Raw genomic sequence first — 21,541 nt, 5'->3', positions numbered from 1 at the left:
TGGGCTACAATCTTATAAACACTTTCTTTTTCACAACATCGATTACGTTTTTGTTTGTTTGTTTTTTTAATTTCGCGCAAAGCTACTCGAGGGCTATCTGTGCTAGCCGTCCCTAATTTAGCAGTGTAAGACTAGAGGGAAGGCAACTAGTCATCACCACCCACCGCCAACTCTTGGGCTACTCTTTTGCCAACGAATAGTGGGATTGACCGTCACATTATAACGCCCACACGGCTGAAAGGGCAAGCATGTTTGGGGCGACCGGGATGCGAACCCACGACTCTCATGTTGCGAGTCGCACGCCTTAACACGTTTGGCCATCACGGGCCAACATCGATTACAAACTCAGAGATACCCACTATAGTCTCAGACTAGCTTGACCCTTCTTTTCTTTGCGAAATTGTCATTTTTTTATGGATCCAGATTTGTATAGTTTTCTGACAATGGATACACTTGGGTTAGTTGTCTGTCTTCTTAGAAACCTTTGTTGAACTCTCTGAGAGCCACTATAAAATATAGTAGCTAAAAACAAATGATAATCGTATACTTTTTGTTTCACGTTTGTTTAATTAATAAAATGGCATTCTTTCTAAAGTGAATGCTTCTTACTTACTGGTCGAACTTATATACATATGTATAGTAAACAAAATTAGAATAATATCTGTTTAAGAGTCTTTTAATATTCACAAATCAATACCTCAATACTGATCGTTTTCGTGACCTCTTTCATCACTTTTAACCATGCCTTTTTTCAAAAACATTCCGTACTGGGAAGAACCACGAACGTGTTTGTGTTTGTTGTATTTATATCAGAGACAATAACTTTGAAGTCGTTTTTTCAAGTTGTATGATACAAAAAAAAAAAGTGCTAAATTATTAATGAATTTCATTACAGTTGTTTTACTACCGGCTTTGTGATGCGTCTCTTTTAATTAACTAGAAAATTAATAAAAATGATATATTAAATGCAAATAATTTTGAATTTAACTTACAAAAAAACAAAAATATTACAACTTTTCGGGTCTATTAATAAAATCTTTCACCGTAGGATCCTAGACAGTGTAACTAAAATACTATGTTTTGTATAAAATACATTTATTGAACGTTTTAGTTGTTGAATTAAGCACAAAGCTACACAATGGGCGATCTGTGCTATGCCCACCACGGGTATCGAATTCTGGTTTTTAGAGGTGTTAGTCCGCAGACATACCGCTGAGCCACCGGGGACTTGACCGTTTTAAAGCTTTGTGAAATATCAGTGAATATGTTATTCGATTATATGTACCCCGGTGAATTTTTCATCATTATAATTTTATTTTAGAGCAAAGACAACGTGGGCTCACTGTGCTTTTGCCCACTGCGGGAAATTGAACCCGAATTTTAGAGTAAAATTACCGCCGACCCATCGGGATCGATTCACCACTTTGGAAAAGCACAGGTAAGCTATTGTATACTTTTTCACAAAGAAAAAATAATTTACAGAGGGCGTTAATTTTACTAAGAGCATAAGATTGCAGAAGAAACCGAGTTATTACGTGTCGACCATATTACAGGGATGTTGTGGGAAATTGACGAAGTGATACTACCAGAGTTTGATTTCTTGTATTAGTACTACTTAGTTTTAAACGATAGCTTAGAAATATCATTGTTTAAGATACTTTGATACATTTTGCTCCCAATGGATTCTTAAGGTTTAAAATTGATTCAAGTTTCTTTTAATGCGGTGTGTTATTGTAACACTAATGGCTCTTAACTTTGATCATTTTCATATAGGCCTAAAAAGAAAATGTAACATCTGACGTAAGCGGTAGCTAAGCCCAACTTATAAAGTTCCACCCAAATTTGAATTTTTTTCTCTTCCTCTTTTCTCAAATAATCGACATGTATATTTGACTGTCTCTTTATTAGCTATCTTGTTTAGTAATTTCAACGTTTTTATCTCTTACGTTACTCGTGAAATGAAAAAATAAACAACAGAAAAATAACTGACAAAACATGTCAATTGATGACGCCTCTTTTCTATGTAAAACGCATACGGACTTTTAGCGGTAATAAATAGAATTAGTTACAATATTAATGGTATTTTTGTTTCTAAGTTGTTCGATTCTTACAGCATTAAAATCTGTGTAATCAACAAGGTCGAACACTCACGAGAACATTGATACACAAATAGTTTAAAAATAATATGTATGAGGAGTATGTGGGGTCCATATACCATTTGTAATTTGGTTATTGTGGCTTCAGTGTAACTTTTATCATCCTGGTTACTTGTAGAGAACTGGTACTAAATGAGAAATATATTTCATAGCTATACAGAGCTTGATAAAATAACTGTCTAGAAAATTTTTTTATGTTTGGATAATTCGATTCACATTATATATGTTCACGTATAATTATTGCATCCAAAGATTTATTGACACGAAGTGTACTAGACGGCTCCTATAGTTGGCATCCGAACTAATCTATTAATTATTAAGCATTCACAAAAGTTGTATTCTCAAGATGACTGATATGGGTATTAGCACTTTAATTAAAAACAAAGTACAGAACAACGTTTTGACCTTCTTAGGCCATCTTTAGGTTAACAAAGAGAGTTAACTCCAGTGTAACTTGAAACATTGTAACACAATTCCTTAACTGTGATGGTAATTATGATTGCAAAAAATGTGAAAATCTTGAGCACTGCACAACCAAACGTAAGAAAAATTTGAGAAAGTAAGAACAGATGTGTGTAATAGAGATTATGGGAAAATGGTTTGTCTTAAGGAGATTATTTATTGTTTACATACCTTCCTTTACTTGTCTTCTGACATAGTTATCTGCTATTTACCTAATTTCCTTTACTTGTCTTCTGACCTAGTTATTTACTATTAAACATACTTTTTAATAGTTTAATACAAACTAAGGTAAAGTTTTTGTTTAATGACAGAACAACGTGTAAAAGAGACATTAAAGTTTTATTGAGAGGTAAAAGATTTTTTTCTTCTTTTTAAACCTGTCTAGCTTTTGAACACTACGTTTCGCTAGGTTTAATTGGTACCATCAGGTGGATAGAATTGAATGATGGAAACAACCTGTTACATTCTTGTGGCCTGATGGTTCTGGCGTTTGGAACATGCTTGCCCTTACAGCCGTGGAGGCGTTGTGATGTGACGTTGGTGAAAGGTGTTGAATTGTTGCGCTAGTTAAATAATAAAGTGTTAAGGCAGTTGACCCTTGAGTAGCTTTTCGAGAAATTCTAAACAAAACCCTTACATTCTGTAGTATTAGTAGCGATACTACATTGCTCGGGAACATTGTAAAATCAAACAGAAGTGTTAATTAGAGGAAATAAATGAATAAAATATAATTCTACACTCTAAGACTAGGTGTTTGATTCTTTTAATTAAGAGAACTTATTCGAATTATTCGTCTATTTATATTCTCTTCTATGCATGTAATTTTTGTCATATTCTTAATCAGTAGTTCAATACAAGGATTCTGAAGAGCCCTTGTCAACAAATTTGTGTGATATAATATAGCCTAATGTTATTTTTGGTATGAAGAAAAATTTCGTATGGAAATTTATATTGCATTGTTTATGTGTTATTCATTACGTTTTTGTGAAGATTGGGAATATGTGTTTTTACCTAATAAAAATATTTTTAATCGTTTTTTGTATCTTCAGGTCGTGATTCGTTTTTTAGAGATGAAAATGTTTTATTTGTGACAGATATAATATTTGTTTTGCATCGTAAACTGTGATCTTAACACATTTAACTGTGTTGAAAATAGAAGCAGATATTTTTAGTTTGAAATAAATATGAATGTGTGTCTCTACGAAATGCACTACTACAAAATTTGCTTTCAGTTTTTTTTTTTTTAAATTTAAACATTTAAAATACTTATTGTACCACAGGAGGTTACTGATACTAGTGGACATATACAGCATATTTCTGTATTTGCTGGTAATCAATAAAGTAGATTTAGAAATAGGTTTTGTTTCTTACTGATAGCACAGTACTTTCTTTTTTTGCCTTTCCCTCGGTTTGTTCGTTCTCTCTCTCATCTTCCGGTTTTTTGTCTTTATTTTGATGATTTATATTTCTTGTACTCACGCCAAATTGGCCTTTTTCTTTTGACCTTCAATCTATATTGGCCCGGCATGGCCTAGCGCGTAAGGCGTGCGACTCGTAATCCGAGGGTCGCGGGTTCGCGCCCCCGTCGCGCTAAACATGCTCGCCCTCCCAGCCGTGGGGGTGTATAATGTGACGGTCAATCCCACTATTCGTTGGTAAAAGAGTAGCCCAAGAGTTGGCGGTGGGTGGTGATGACTAGCTGCCTTCCCTCTAGTCTTACACTGCTAAATTAGGGACGGCTAGCACAGATAGCCCTCGAGTAGCTTTGTGCGAAATTCCAAAACAAACAAACAAACAAATCAATCTATATTCCCGTATATCTGATTATAACGCTACCTAACTATGGTTGGGGGTATGTAGTAGTTTCAGTATGGACTGGACTTAATTATTTAAGTAACTGTTACCTGCTAATTCCTTAGAGGCTTACTGCTTTATCAAAAACACTCAACGTCAACTGATATTACCTTACACTGAAATTAATAAAACATATGTCAAATAAAAAAAATAAAATAAAAATTACGATTCATCATTTTCTAGAAATGGGAACTGTAATTATTATTCCCAACGAACCACCTATTTTTTCTCAAGAATCAGTAGCTGTATGTGTGTGTATTTTCTTATAGCAAAGCAACATAAGGCTATCTGCTAAGTTCACCGAGGGGAATCGAACCCCTGATTTTAGCGTTGCAAATCCGTAGATTTACTGCTGTACTAGCAGAATACAGTATATGTATAAAAAAGAAAAAAATAACAGGACAAATGAAATGACTCGAAATGGCTCGAGTGATAGAGATTTGTTAAAAATTTGTTTTGTCACGGTGTAGTTTCACAGCTGTAATACAAGCCGTATTTTTACAACATATATACGTGAGGAAGCGGAAGAGATTCCATCGCTCGAGATGGTTTGACAGATATAAGATGTAATAAAAATCTTTTTTTCTTGGTTTTTAGTTATAAAAAAGAATGTCTAATACCAACCTCAACCATCACACGCTCGAGATACAGGTGGACTGTCAGAGGCATTCAACTTGTCACTGTCTACTCGCGTTGCAACAGCCGGTGGAAGAAGTGATGATCAAGTGCTAACGTTAGTTAAAGTGCAGACTTCAATTTAGCGCCGAGGGCTTTGTGCTAACGTAAATACACTCACCAGCTTGCTGCTCGATAGGATTTTGCATTAAAATTTTAATATTTTCCCGTTTCTGGCTTTGTGTGCTTTGTATAACATTCTTTGCCTTTATTCTTTTGTGACACGACTAGTGCGCGATTTTAGGGATTATCTGAAATTTACTTCTAAAATAAGGAACATCTGACTCAAGTCACTGTGTCAGTAATGTTAATGTATCGACGACCCCTCCTACAGTGCCCTAATTGTTGTGGTGCTGAACTGAACGTTCCAACACAATTTTCATTTCTGTGATTTACGATTTAACCCTAACGCTGCTTATTCTTGAAGATACAATAGTTTTGCTGTTTGTAACAATTAGTTGATTCTATCTGCGTTTTCAAATAAAATTTAACATATAGCACAAGTATTGGACTAATTCACTTTTTGTAAAACGTAGCTTAGCTACAAGAAACATTTCTTGCTTTAAAAATAAAAACAAAACAACAAAAAACAGAGGTTAGTTATTAGGATCGCTTGATTATTATTAAGTATTAGGTTGAGGAATAATTCGTGAGCGTTTTTAAATAATTTCATTCAAGCATTACATGCAAGACTATACAATACTTCAATGCATGAACACATTACACCCAAAACATTTATTATGATACTTTATTTCATGTAATACCTAGGTATATAGTATGCATTGTTTTAAACGAAATTGCAAGAAATTAAATGCGAAAAGCAGATGGTGTCGAAAATGCTCGATTTTGTCCATTTGACATTCCATTTAATGAGCTGAAAATGAAAGCAAAAATTAAAGACATATGAAAATCAAACACACCATCTATTAGAGCAAAAAATTATCTACCAAATGACATGAAATATTTTGCGAAAGCGTTTCATTTATGAATATATTTATTTAACTTGAAAAAACGCTCATGAATTATTCCTCAACGCAATAAAAAGCCAGGTATTTAGTGATTAGGATCGCTAGTTTGTTATAAAGAACCACATGGTTAGTGATTGAAACCGCTAGATCGTTATTAAGTAAACAACCAGAGATTTTGTGATTAGGATCGCTAGTTTGTTATAAAGAACTACATGTTTAGTGATTGAAACCGCTAGATTGTTATTAAGTAAAGAACCAGAGATTTAGCGATTAGCAACACTAGTTTGTTATAAATAACTAGAGATTTAGTGATTAGGAACGCTGGTTTGTTATAAGTAACCAGTGATTTAATGACTGAGATCGCTAGTTTATTATAAAATAAAGAACCATAGATTTAGTGATTAGGAACGCTGGTTTGTTATAAGTAACCAGTGATTTAATGACTGAGATCGCTAGTTTATTATAAAATAAAGAACCATAGATTTAGTGATTAGGAACACTAGTTTGTTATAAAGAACCAGTAGGTTAGTGATGGCCCGGCATGGCCAAGCGTGTTAAGGCGTGCGACTCGTAATCCGAGGGTCGCGGGTTCGCATCCCAGTCGCGCCAAACATGCTCGCCCTTTCAGCCGTGGGGGCGTTATAATGTGACGGTCAATCCCACTATTCGTTGGCGAAAGAGTAGCCCAAGAGTTGGCGGTGGGTGGTGATGACTAGCTGCCTTCCCTCTAGTCTTACACTGCTAAATTAGGGACGGCTAGCACAGATAGCCCTTGAGTAGCTTTGTGCGAAATTCGAAAACAAACATGTTAGTGATTGAAATCGCTTGTATGTTATTAAGTAAAGAAATTTTATTTCAAAAGTGTAGTTTATTAAATCTCATTTATTTTGTCTCAAATCGTCTGTGTTTATAGGTTAAATTACGATTTTAACTGTTTTCTTAAAGCGTAATCTTTGTCCGAAAATGTTAGAGAGTACCGTTTTAGATCTCGTAATGGTTTACAACTCGAAATATAAGCCTCACTGTACATACTCATAACCTGCTGAGAAACAAAAGAATTAGTTAGAAGTAACAGTTACCACGCCGTGCAGTATAACTTCTGCTTGGTTTGAAAGTTACTTTAATAATTCACCATCGTAGTGAAAGAATTGCCGACCAATTAGAAAACGTAACGGTCTGTCTAGATTATAATCTCCGCCTCAGGCAACATACTTTCTCTAAAACCACTATCGCTAATCCGTGATGCGCGAGCTCAAGTGTTCGAGGGAAAATCAACATTCGATTGGAGTCAGCCTCTTCTATCCCACTTGAAACTGAAAGACGCAATTTCTGGTCTTTTTCTCTTCAGTTGGCTTAAGATAGTTCCAGTACCCCGTTAACCCCCTTTTCCTACACTTGACTGAAGACGATGAAGTAATATTAGAAATCTTAATGAGAAAGCCCGAGGATCTTGGAACTGCTTTTCTCAGCAGGGATTTTGAGGGCTCATAGTAAAATTGGGAGCTCGATTCCTTCTGTTGGATAGCAGCCTATTCCTTTACATTGGATTCTACGATGCACAGAAGATATGTTAAATAAAGTAGGGTTAGGCATGGTCTAGTGGGTAGTGTTTATGCAGCGAATCACAAGGTTCGAGGTTCGAGCCATGATATACCATTGTCTACTCTCTGCACTTTCAGCTGTGTAGGCGTTGTAACTTTGACAGTCAATCAGGATGTTCGCTTAAGAGTAGCCCCGTAGTCAGCAGATATTGCTAAGTCCTTGCCTTTTTTCTGAGACCACCAGTCCTAAGTTGGAGATGGTTAAAATTTTGATAGTTTAGTCCATGTATCACTTAAGATACAGTTCAAGTTGAAAATTGAAAGAATGATAAGAAAATAGGATGCGCCAAATAGTAACATAAATACCCGATGAGTTTGAAATGTCATAAGTTTATGAGAAAAACGTTCGTGGCTCACGTCCCTTTGTCGCATAAGTGCTCTTCGCATCTTATAAGAGTGACTGTAATTTGGTGAGAGAAAGTGTTAACCTGTAAGTTAACCCTACGACACGCTTTGATAATAGTGAGGAGTTGAAAGTATTGAACCTGTAAATTAACTCTAAGACAGCTTTCATAATAATTTAAGATACGAGTGCTAACCTATTACAACTAAACTTCCCATCAGTGAACATAGTAGATAGCCCACTGTGGCTTTGCTTTAAGAAAAAACAACACACATAGGCTAAACTTGGTGCTTCTAAACCAACTAATTACGATTACTTGAATTCAAATGAAGTTTTATTTATTATTGTATTCGTTCTTATATTATGTAGCTTCTGTTCCCTATATCACATGATAATTTGATGTCTATGGATGATCTTTTGATGTAGTGGAGTGAGCTCTCATTTTATATTTTGTATCTTTTAACTGTGTGTTATTGATCTAGAGACAAGACACAGTCGAAGATCCATTGAGCTCAGATCTTTCATATGGGACATAACTGGATCCAACGAGCTCCGGCCACTCATTCTAAGCCTTAATTGATCAAAGAGAATGAAATATTTTGTATAACATTTGGAAGATAAAAGAACGTATTAGCTTAAACCATTAAAACTATTGGAGTGACATAGATTACATTGAAAACAAATACCAATCTAAATGTTGTCCTTTTCTATGCTTACTTGGTTTTGAAGACGCTCGTAGAAGATTAGAAATTCGTATATTATATGATAGATATTCTAAAAAAAGTAACTTTTGATTTGTTCATACAAACCCTGAAATTATAACACTGATTGATGTGGTAGACTGGAATTGACATGTTTTAAGAAATATTAAAAACTGTGTAGACGAAATAACTCATTTATAATTCAAGAGATTCGTCAGGGTTGGCTAGACATTCGATTTTTAAGTTAGAAAGGTACAACAACTCTTTGAAAAATTAGCTTAAAAATAATTCTAAATATACTACGAACTATCAGTAACAGTAGATTTTACAGTGGTCCTCTTCTAAAAGAAATAGGAGACTTTCCATTATTTCTGTGTTACTGCTCCTAAAACTTAAAAGAAGGATTCGAGTAACATATCACTTCAATTTAAGATTTTTTTCGATCTGTTAAATATTTGCGAAAGCAAATAAATGTTGTATATAATTTAGAAGAGGGATGTTAGTTCTCTCAGTTTTCCAAGAAGTGAAACGATAGCAAAAGAACTATGTTTAAACACAGTTAAAACAGATTTTGCTTTTACATTATTCTTACTCTTTCAGCTATGGCGGCGTTATAATGTGACGGTCACTCCCACTATTCTTTATTAAAAGAGTAACCCAAGAGTTGGCGTTGGGTGGTGATGGCTAGCTGCCCTCTTTCTAGTTTTACACTGCTAAATTAAGAACGGCTAGCGCGTATAACCCTCGTGCATCTTTGCGCGAAAGTCAAAACACAAACAAGCTTGTTGAATAGAGCGGTACTAATGACTAAATAGAACACGTCTTTATGGATCTTACGACTGAAACTTGTAAAAATAATATTATGTTTAGGTTTTGTTTTCTTAGTTTAAAGCCTTTCGTTGATTAAGTTTTCAAATGCGTGAAAATTGGTACGTGTATCTAAATCCTTTTAAGTGTTTTTAATATTACGTAATCTAATGCGCTATATTTTCATGGAGTTATAGGATAGTGTTAAATATTGTTAGTAAGATATGTATATATATTGATATGAAACGAACTTGTATCTATATTGTTGTGAAGTAGTAGAGCAATTTATAAATATTGTTTGTTTGTGTAGTTTTATCGATGATATCTAAACGAACTGGGATCTGTATTGTTGTGGTCTGAGTTTTGGTATTTTAATTCTCCTTTTGTATGTTGTTCATCTATTTGATTATTAACATTTAGCATCAGATAAACATTCATACTTACAGGATGTCAAGAGTAAACTCTATTTCTGCTGTCTGTTTTTCACGATACTCGGAACACACACATGCCTGGAACATACATCGTAAGTATGTTTTCTGTTGTACCTGAAACACAAGCCTGTGAGAAAATTGCCGACGAATTTTAATGAAAATTTATTTTCTCTGTGTCTACAGAGCTAGTGAAAATTATAACTACCAGAGGAGAAATATTATAGTCTTTTTGTCGCGTTCATGCTATTGGTCTCTGCCGTAGGAGTAAGTGCTATAATATATCTTTCAGCTTTATAGCACATTAAATGACTAATGCATGTTAAATAACAGGAAACGTGGTTAAGAAATGGAAAAAAATATGCGTTGATTTTTTAAAAAAATATTTTGCAAAATCTTTTAGAAGAAAATATGATTAATTTTCAAGGAACAAATTATTGCTTTTAAACACAAAGATACATAATAAGCTAAATGTGACCATCATGAGTTTGAAACCCAGTTTTTAGTGTTATTTTTTTGGAACTCGCCGCCAAGTTTCAAGGGAGGTTTGAGGAAGAACAAGAAGTTAATAGTATGTTTGTTTGTTTTTACCTAAAGATAAAAGAAGAGGGTGATAAATGGGTGCTTCGAAAAGTTTGGCTGTAGTGAGACAAAATGCAATCTTTACAGAAAGAGACGAAAGAACACGAGGGCATGATGTTTGGAAGGGTTTCGACAAACAGAATAGACAACTGATCATTAGTTATTTCGTTATTTATAACAGATGTTAGGGTCCCTTAGAAACAACACATTTAAATCATTTAGTCTCTTCCTTGTCTCGGTTCGAATCGCTCTTTTAGTCTTGAAGTGGAAAATAACGATTAGTGAGTAATAACAAGCACGTGCATTTTTTATTCTTCTGTCAGTGCTGGTTTGTAAGAACAGCGATCAGAGAATTTGGCAACCAATCCAAAGTAGAAAACAGCTCAATTATTACAAAATTATTCATTCCTTTTATTTATTGTATCCTGAAAACATGGTTCTGTGTTAACTCCCTGATAACTTTGTTTTATCACTCTCATTTTAAAACTTTTGTTAGAACCTGATTTAGGCCTAATTAACAAGTTTGAACAGTATAAAATGTGTGTCAGGTTAGGGTATACGATTGTCATTTTTCCCGTTTGTTACTGAGATACGTTGAGTAAGAAGTAGTGAAATATCTTTTGAGTAAATTTGTTTAGTGTTGGGAGATTTAAGTTTGGGTTCGACACAAAGTAATGAGAGATACGTTGTAGGTTACGCAGAGCGCGTGTTAGTAGCTTTTCTTGAAGTTATAGCACAAGGCCTATAAGAAAGTATTTGTGAAGATAAGTTACAGTCCGAAAACCAAAATACTACCGTTATTAGATACGTTTAGCTTTTGTGATAGCCAATCACAACTTCACTTAATATGTTTAACGTTCACGATAGCCAATCGCAGCTTTTCATAACATGTTTAACTTTTGTGATTGCCTGAAACAGACTCACTACATGCTTTTAAATTCCTTATATGTTTAACTCTCATGACAGCCTAATAAATGGACAGTTTTATGTTTCAATGTATCTCAGAACGGCTGGTATGGGTATTAACACTGATAAGGAGAGAGCAACGTTTCGATCTTCCTAGATTATCTTAAGATTAAGAAAGAGAGAGTGTTTGAATGTGACTGTTGACGGGCACATGTTTTAGGGACGAGAGTATAGATGGGTTCCGGATTGTTTGGAGCGTCGCATGTGGATCTTAGGCTATTAATTAGTATAGGTATAAAGGTATTCCTTTATATTGGTTTAATTTTGGTTTTAGTTGCTGTATAAGTAGGACTGCGTTTGTGATACCCAGTATTAATACCCATACTATTTTTTTCTCGTTATCAATAATTCATGTTTCAATTTTCTCATATCTTGGCACAGGTTAATTTAACAGGTTTAGCTCTTCTTACAGTCTGGTGCGAGTTTGTAAATGTTTTAGCTATTTATAATTCACCATAGGGGTTTATTCAAGTGTTCTAATCAACTTAACCTACTCGTCTTGTTAGATGTTAAAATGGACCAGTTTCACAAACCCTGAAGTTAAGTAGAATTACACATTTCTTGTTTAATTATATATTGACGCTGAGGTCCTAATATAATGTTAAACTTTCTTCTAAACTCTACAACTTGTAAAACAGACGACTGCACGGACTTTCTTCTTTAAGACGATTAAAGTAAGTAACGTCTCCCATTAAATAAACGACTCCAACAGAAATCGCGTTTATTCGTTATCTCTAACATCATTCTCAATGTTTGTTTGCGAAGTACGATTTATCTTTTCCTTATCGTTAATGGCCCACTTTCTTTTATCAAGTTTGAAAATTATTTATATTTCATTAGATTCAGTAAAATATATATATAAATAATTAAAATGAAACTTTAAGCAACTTACAGGAGGCTACGTAAATTTATTTTAGTTGTACCAGTGGAGACACTTCAACATACCAACATCATGTGTTGTGGTGTCTGTGTGAACCATGCTAATAGTACCGGTGAGGAGACTTCAGTGTACCAACATCATGTGTTGTGGTGTGTATGTGAACCATGCTACAGTACCAGTGGTGAGACTTCAATGTACCAACATCATGTATTGTTTTGTTATTTTGTTGAAGAATTTGTGTGTGTGTGTCTGTGTGAACCATGCTAATAGTACCGGTGGGGAGACGTCAACGTCAACGTGTGTGTGCAACATCATAGTACCGGTGGGGAGACGTCAACGTACCAACATCATGTGTTGTGGTGTGTGTGCGAACAATGCTAATAGTACCAGTAGGGAGACTTCAGTGTACCAACATCATGTGTTGTGGTGTGTATGTGAACCATACTTATAGTACCGGTGGGGAGACTTCAACGTACCAACATCATGTGTTGTGGTGTCTGTGTGAACCATGCTAACAGTACCAGTGGTGAGACTTCAACGTACCAACATCATGTGTTGTGGTGTGTGTGTGAACCGTACTTATAGTACTGGTGGGGAGACTTCAACGTACCAACATCATGGGTTGCGGTGTGTGTGTGAACCGTACTTATAGTACTGGTGGGGAGACTTCAACGTACCAACCTCATGTGTTGTGGTGTGTGTGTGAACCATACTTATAGTACTGGTGGGGAGACTTCAACGTACCAACATCATGGGTTGCGGTGTGTATGTGAACCATACTTATAGTACTGGTGGGAAGACTTCAACGTACCAACATCATGTGTTGTGGTGTGTGTGTGAACCATACTTATAGTACTGGTGCGAAGACTTCAACGTACCAACATCATGTGTTGTGGTGTGTGTGTGAACCATGCTGATAATAATAGTGTTATTGTAAGGTCGCTCACTATAATATTGAAGTAAATACTTAGTGACTGGTGTGAATCGACGACGGTTGTACTAACATAAAATGTTCTAAGCAATACAGAATAAAGATTGTAATAAAATGTGAAGAAAGGACCCGAATAATCATTAAAAGTAAGGAGTGTGATTAGTGTGACTGTGTAACTGTTGTGAATTAAGAAGTTTTGCTGACGATAGGTTTAACTTCATAATTGTCACCCATTTTCCTGTTGGTGTTATGTGCAAGTATTTTTTAACTTACTCGTTTGTTTGTATTTCAGCATAAACCTGTGCACAGAGCTATTAGCGCTATGCTCACTGCTGGTATCGAACTCTTGCTTTTGAGTCTTTGAGTAGCATTTTAAAACTTAGTTCACCTCAATGAGGAGTAAGTAAAACTATCGTTTAAAACTGAAGAAACATGGAGGTAAGAATTAAATCTATATTTTACACAATGGCAGAAAGACTTTTCACTCTCATTATGTGGCTTTGCTATAAGAAACACACACACAAACAAATTCTTCAACAAAATAACAAAACGTGTTTTTAAAAAGTTGAATAAGCTTACAGTAGGTAAAAACACACACACACATGAAAAACCGAAAAATTCTAACATTTCTGGTTTAAGATCAGTTTTGTGTTAACTTTAACAAATCTCTAACGAAACATTAACTTCCACTAATCATCTGCAATTCCAAAATCCTTTACATTCAATATACAATCGTGCTAATAACATACAGCTTGTTTTATTCGGTCTCATCAACGTATTGTTATTAATGTTTTAGATGCTTGTATTGTTATTTGGCCAGGGGGAGTTTTAGGTCTGAAATTTTCTTTAAAGTTTAAAGAAGTTTAAACCAGATATAAAGACAGGGTTAGATCAGAGTTAGCAACTAAACACTCCTGGTAGTTAAAGAACAATCACTGCACGATTTAATAAATTTATCAACTGATACTAACAAGATGGTTCAGTGTTGCCAATTCGGAGTTTATGTTTGCGTCGAAGAAGAAAAGATACAAAATTTACAGATGGAATTTCTATTTAGACTTTTTTTATTTATGAAGTTTGTGTGTGTGTTTCCTTTCTTTTAGCAAAGCCACATTAGGATATCCGCTGAGTCCACCGAGGAGAATCAAACCCCTGATTTTAGCATTGTAAATCCATTGACTTACTGCTGTACATTGCCATTTACAGTGAGATGGCGTTCGGTTTGAATGTATAATGTAGGAAAGTCAGTTTCATAATCAGAAACTTAATTTCTACAAGATAAAATATTTTGTTTTTCAGTCCAAACGACGAGAATATATTGCACAGCTTTAAAATTATTTTAAAAGAATAAACGTTTCACATTCCGTGTTTTATTGTGGAAATGTTTAAATACAAACTTTCTTCTCAATAAAAGCTTCCTCTAGTGTGAGGTAGGTGTTTTTGTTGTACTAATGTCGCTTGAGAACAGACGCACCTGTTCAGCTCGAAGAAGATGTGTATTTTTGTTTCGCCCAGAATTTGGAAATAACTGGCAGTTGTTGTTCTGTTATAGTGAAATTACAGGTTACTTATTGGAATAGAAATAGTAAAGGACGTGGGAAAACTTGCGTTTAAACAGAGAGTGGGACTTATTCTTGTGGATTAACTACGACTTATATACGCGAATTATAGATCCATTTATTTATCAATACTTTGTAAAATATAAAAAAAAATTGGTAGCAATAGGTTGACCAAACATCGATGTGGATTTATAGAAGGGCTATACACTGGAGACATCATTAAACTTCACATAACATTGAGTGTTTTATTGGTTTTAGAGAAGGGTTAAACACTAAAGGCATTATTAGACTTCACATAACACTCAGTGTTTTATTGGGATTTAATGGTGCTACATCAAACTATTCTAACTACACTGAACGTTTTCGGGACAAAAGGTCCACCTTGGTATGATTTAAGATCTACTTAGGTAAATGTATAAATTATGTGATAATTTAACATGCTTTTGCGAGTAGCTCTGTATTTGGATCAAGTAGCTGCCCCTCGGTGTGAATTCCTGTACGTGGTGAGGGGACCTCCCAGGGAAAGTTCTGATCTTTCGGTTTACCTCCTCTGGAATCTAAACATCCACCTCGTGTTTGCCGTGCGTGGTGACCCGTGAAGGGGAGTAAAGGATCCTGGTGGTTGAGGGGTCCAACCCTAACACACCATTTTGGCCTTGAATTCCTGTAGATGGGTGACCTTGGGGTAGCCCCTTGGGTCAATTGACTGGTCCACTTGGGCTAGGGTCAACCAAGTACCGGTGTTGTATGTTTTCAACAGGTGTTGTGGACATTGTACCTGATGCTGGCGTTTGGGTATAGTGCTCACGAAACCCTGGCGTTGCTGAAGTGTCTTTGTTTGGCATTGTAGTGCGTTCCCTCTTACGGCTCCATGGTGAGTGGGGTCAGTGGGCACTGAAATATTCCTTTTTTATTATGGATCCGCCAAATAAAAACTTAAATAAAATAATGAAAAAACAGTCCAAAGGTAAACGACCACGTCTTGAAGATTATGAGCAGCAATCTTCAACATCTGTACCACCTGTTGTACCTCATTTTCTTATACAACATTCTCTTTCAGACAAACCTTTAGGGTAAACGTTTCCCTTTTTCATTCAGAAGGAATTAGAGGGACTTGTTGGTTCTCCAAAGTTAGTAAAGAAGCTTCGATCTGGTGAAATATTGGTGGAAACATCCACATCTCAACACAGTGATCTTCTCTTGCTTTCAAAGGCGATTGGAAATATACCTATTGAGGTTACACCTCATGCTACTTTGAATTCATCACGAGGAGTTATTGTTGAGAGGGATTTGAAGAACATCTCCGAGTCAGAGATTCTCGCTGGCTTCTTCACCCAAGTAGTTTCTGCAGTGAGGTGTATCTCCACTCTCAAAGATGGAATTACGATGCCGACCAATATCCTTGTTTTGACATTTACATCACCATCAAAGCAGGTTATCTTCGTTGCAGGGTACAGCCACACATTCCAAACTCTCTCTTATGTTTCCAGTGTCAGCGGTTTGGTCACTCAAAGACGTCGTGTTGTGGTTTCTTGACCTGTGCTCGTTGCGGTGGCAAGAACCACGATGCCTATGAATGTGAAACAGACCCTCATTGAATCACCCGTCCTACTTTCGTTCTTGCCCTAAAAGGTTGGAAGAAAAAGAGGTGCAGCGTTTGAAAACGATTCATAACATTACTTATCCTGAAGCTCGAAAGTTGCTGTCCACCATTTCATCTCGGACGTATGCTCCTGCACTTCATTCCACTACTACAGTGGGAGTGCAGACAGATCGCTCTGTGCCTCTGACAGAATCGTTCTCAAAACAAATGAAGTCCTTTAACCTCCATGGTTCAAAACGTTCATGAATCAACTTCAACACTCATCTCTGTCCCTTACATATATTCCAACAAATCCCAATATCCACTTTCTTTGGTTCTGGATACAGGCATTTCCTCGGGTACATCTTCTTCTCCCACCCCAAAATGCAAAACGATCATTCGTTCACGTCTTCAATTGCTGGAATCCCCTTCCAACAGCAAAGACGTGCCCAATCGACCCAGGGCAGGATCCATGGAGGTCGATAGACCTCCCTTGAATAAGGACAGTAAGGAAAAAAGACGTGGTCGTAAACGGAAGTGTTCTCCACCCAATTCGCCTACATATAAATAAAAATGGCCACCTTGATACAATGGAACTGTCGAGATTTATGCTCTAATCTAGATGACATCAAAACACTGATTGCTTCCTACCATTCTGTATGTCTTTCCTTGCAAAAAACATTTCTGAAATCTGCCAACACAGTCACCTTTCAGCAGTTTTCTCTGTACAGAAATTACAGGCTGTGTAATGGACGAGTGCATGGAGGTGTGGCACAGTTGGTTGATCAGCATGTGCCCACCCTGTCTTTGCCACTCGACACACCCTTGGAGGTCGTAGCCATCCGTGTTTTCTCAGGTCATACCATCACTGTTTGTTCTCTCTACCTGTTGCCTGGAGAGACAACCTTAATGCTCTCATTGAACAGTTGCCATCTCTCTTTTTAATCCTGAGGTACTTTATTGGACATCATCCCCTCTGGGAAAGTGTTGATATTTATAGGAAGGGTTGCTCTGTAGAGCGTGTGCTCTCTGATCACTACCTTTCTCTTTTCAATACAGGTTCTTTTACTTATTTTCATGCACCTAGTCAGTTCTTTACTGCTCTCTCACTTTGATTCCCACTTCATTATTTTCCCATTTTTCGTGGAGGGTTGACAATAATCCATGAGGCAGTGATAATTTCCCTATAATTTTGAGAGAGACTGGCCATGGTTGATGCCACCCGACCCACATGCCTCGGTAGAAGCTGGATCATGCAAACTGGCTCTCTTTCACTGCCCTCACAGAACTTGATCCTGCCATCGTCTGTAAATCATCAATAGACGAATGTGTGGCAGCAGTAACTGACTGTATTGTACAAGCAGCTGCTCAGTGTATTCCTAAAACCTCGACAAGATTTTTACTATTTCCTCGTCCGTGGTGGAATCCTGCCTGCCACATGGCACGGAAGGCTAAAACACGGGCCTGGGATTCTTTCCATAGATATCCCACAGTCTCGAACCACGTCGCTTTCCAGCAGGTCCGTGCATATGCTCGGTGGGTAAGAAGGAATATTGGATTAAGCTCACAACCAGCATATTTTCTACTACCAGTTCCAAAGTCATGGGACGAGATTCGAAAGATCAGTGAGCAATATAATTCTGTCCCCCTCTCGATCTTGTTCTCTGATGGCCAGGAAGTAGCTGATACCCGGAGCCTCGCTGATACTCAAGGTGAAAGCTTTTGCCAGGTATCTTGCACTTCTGCTTCTTTTTCCACCTTCTTAGCCATCAAGACTCGGGTAGAGCGATCACCTCTTTCCTTTTGAGCGGATTGTCTCTATGACTATAATCGTCCCTTTACACTGGCGGAACTCAAATTGGCCATTCATCAGTCTGGAAGTACATCCGTCGGACCTGATAATGTAAACCATGAAATGCTGCGCCATTTATCTCCAATTTCTCTTGCTATTCTTCTGATTGTATTTAAGCAGATCTGGCAGGAGAAAGTTTTTCCTGATGCCTGGCACCAGGCTATTATTCTACCTTTCTCTAAGCCTTGGAAGGATCCCAAGATTCCTTCAAACTACCGTCCAATTGCTTTGACAAGCTGTCTTTGTAAGACCTTAGAGAGGATGGTTAATGCTCGTCTTGTTTAGTTCCTTGAACCAAACACTTCTCTTGCCCACCCAGTGTGGGTTCTGATAACAGCGTTCCACTGTGGACCACTTGATTCGACTTGAAACGTCAATCAGAGAAGCCTTTCTCAAACGACAACATCTTGTATCAATATTGTTTGACATTGAGAAGGCTTATGATACAAAATGGAAGTATGGCATTTTCGAGACCTCCATATATATGGGTTATGTGGCCATTTGCCCATTTTTATTAACATTTTATAATGGACAGGAGATTCCAAGTTCGTGTGGGTTCGACACTTTCCTGTTCTTTTTTGCAGGAACTTGGTGTCCCTCAGGGCTGTGTTTTGAGTATCACAATTTTCAGTATTAAGATTAATGCTATCACTGAACAATTCCCTCTTACTCATGCAAACGGGCTCTATATCGACGACTTTTACATCTCATGTCAGTCGTCGAACATGAGGTATATTGAGCAGCAGCTACAGACTACCTTCAATCGTTTACTGAAGTGAACAAGAGCAAATGGCTTTAACTTCTCTCTCTCTAAAACCGTGTTTGCATGCACTTTTGCCACCAACATGGTATTCACCCTGATCCTCAACTCCGTATCAGTGAAGTTGTGCTGCCTGTGGTCCCTGAGACAAAGTTCTTGTTGCTTATCTTTGACCGTAAGCTGACCTTTATGCCACATATTAAGCAGCTGCAGGTCAAATGTACAAGAGCACTGAACATCCTCCGATCGATGTTCCATGCTAAAGATATATCGTGCTCTTATTCAATCGAAACTCGACTACAGATCACTGGTCTTTGGCTCTGCCAGGAACTCAGGCTTAAAGATGCTGGATCCCGTTCATCATCAAGGACTTCGGCTCTACACTGGTGCTCTCCACACTTCCCCGGTCAGAGCTTACACATAAGAGTCTTATGAACCTTCTTTGCACCTCCACTGTTTGCAACCGTCTTTACTATATGCTTCGAAACTTCGTTCCTTACCAAAGCACCCCACCTGGGGTTGTGTTTTCCTTCCTCGCTGGGCCATACCTTTTCAGAACAGATGATCTGTCATTGCTTTTTTTGGCCTTCGTATCCAGGTGAAGTTGGATAAATTGAGTCTCTCCTTGGATAACATTGCTGTATCCACTGGTCACCCCATCCCTCCATTGCTTCTTACAGTCCCCAAATGTGACCTATCTTTAAGTGATCTGAGAAAAGCAGTCACTCCCGATTAGAAATACTGTCGGTTATTTGCGGAACATCTTTCGAATCATCCTTCTATTTCTATTTATACAGATGGTTCGAAATGAGGTGACTGTATGGGCTCTGCCATGGTTTGTTGTGGTTCGGTGGTTGCGCGCAGAATCCCCTCTACAACTTCTATGTTCACTGATGAACTATACGCCATTCTCTTGTCCTGGATCACATAGAAGCCAAGGAGTACTCAAATTGCACTATTTATACTGACTTGCTTTGTTCTCCACTGGCCCTGGAATCGCTTCACGTTAGTTCACACCCTGTTCTTGCCGGTATTCAAAACCGACTAGCCCATTTTTCTTCATCATCTACTTCTGTCCAGTTTTTCTGGATACCGGGCCACGTTGGTATTCGCGGAAACGAGCTCGCCGACACCGCAGCTTAATCTATTTGCTCTGGCACTATCTCTGCTGTGCTTGTCCCGTACATGGACTATGGTCTGGTAGTCAAAGCTCGGCTCCATGTCAGTTGGCAGTCGACTTGGAGTGAGCAACGTGAAAACAAGCTTTTCCAAATAAAACCCTATATTGGACTTTGGCCGTCTTGCGTCCGTAAGGATCGGAAAGAGGAAGTTGTTCTAACTAGACAACGCATTGATCACGTTTTTTAATTCATCGCTTTCTTTTTATAAGGAACTGATGCACCAATTTGTTGTCTGTGTAACAGCCACATTTTACTGTCTCGCCGTCGTTATGACTCTCAACGACGGCACAATTTTAAACATGTTCTGTCTCAAGGTTTATCCGTTATGTTAGACAGCGTTACTGGTGATGGTGACACTGTCCATCTTGGAAATGTTTTATAGTTTTTTAAAGGCCATTAATCATTTTAATACTATTTAAGTTTTTTTTTAATTTATACATTAGACCTTTTTTATGTGATTCCCTTTTAAGAATCAAAATCCGTCTAGTTCGATTTCAAATTAGAAAATGGCCGTAACGTTAAATAACTTGAAACCAGAACTGGAAAGGCCAACTTCAGGTGACTGACGGTGGTTTTTGAACTTACCTGTTAGTCTTTCTGACGAGTTGTAACAATTACAATTATGTTACAGAAAGTCCATTATAACTTGAATTACTGTAGTTTTTCTCTTACCGCTGTAGACTAGATGTAAACATTGGTTTTCATGCCATTTATTTTTTTAAACCTTGTTTTGTTTTACCTTAATTTCCTTTTATGAATTTTACTAAATTTACTTTTACTTTTTACCGGATGTTTGGGGCAGATAGCCTAGCTGCTTTATGCTTTAAAACACCAAACCAACCAACCAAGTAGCTGAAGTACCCGTCCTCTAGACAAAAGTTATGTATATTCATAATTAATGAAAGGTTATCTAAGGACATGAAAAGTTGCTTCCCTTATATTTACTTGTAAAAAATGCCCATAAAACTACAAAACATAAAATGTGAAACCGCAAGTTTGCATGTATCTCCGCATGTTCCCAATGTGCTCTTTACGGGGGCAAAATAGTGGTAAAAAACGCACATAAAAACTGGAAAACGGAAAATTTGTACACCTCACTCCCACACGAACGTAATGAATCTCCATGTCCATTTTAGTGAAGTAATTATATGGACATACAACAGACAGTACTGTTATATTTTTGTAGATATACAAAAGTTATTCCTTTAATGTAACTTGTAATTTTCTGTATTCATCATGATGCAGAATTAACT

This window comes from Tachypleus tridentatus, chromosome 10 (genome assembly GCF_004210375.1).
Source record: "Tachypleus tridentatus isolate NWPU-2018 chromosome 10, ASM421037v1, whole genome shotgun sequence".
Classification (NCBI taxonomy): domain Eukaryota; kingdom Metazoa; phylum Arthropoda; class Merostomata; order Xiphosura; family Limulidae; genus Tachypleus; species Tachypleus tridentatus.
Note: the sequence above shows the minus strand (reverse complement) of the source record.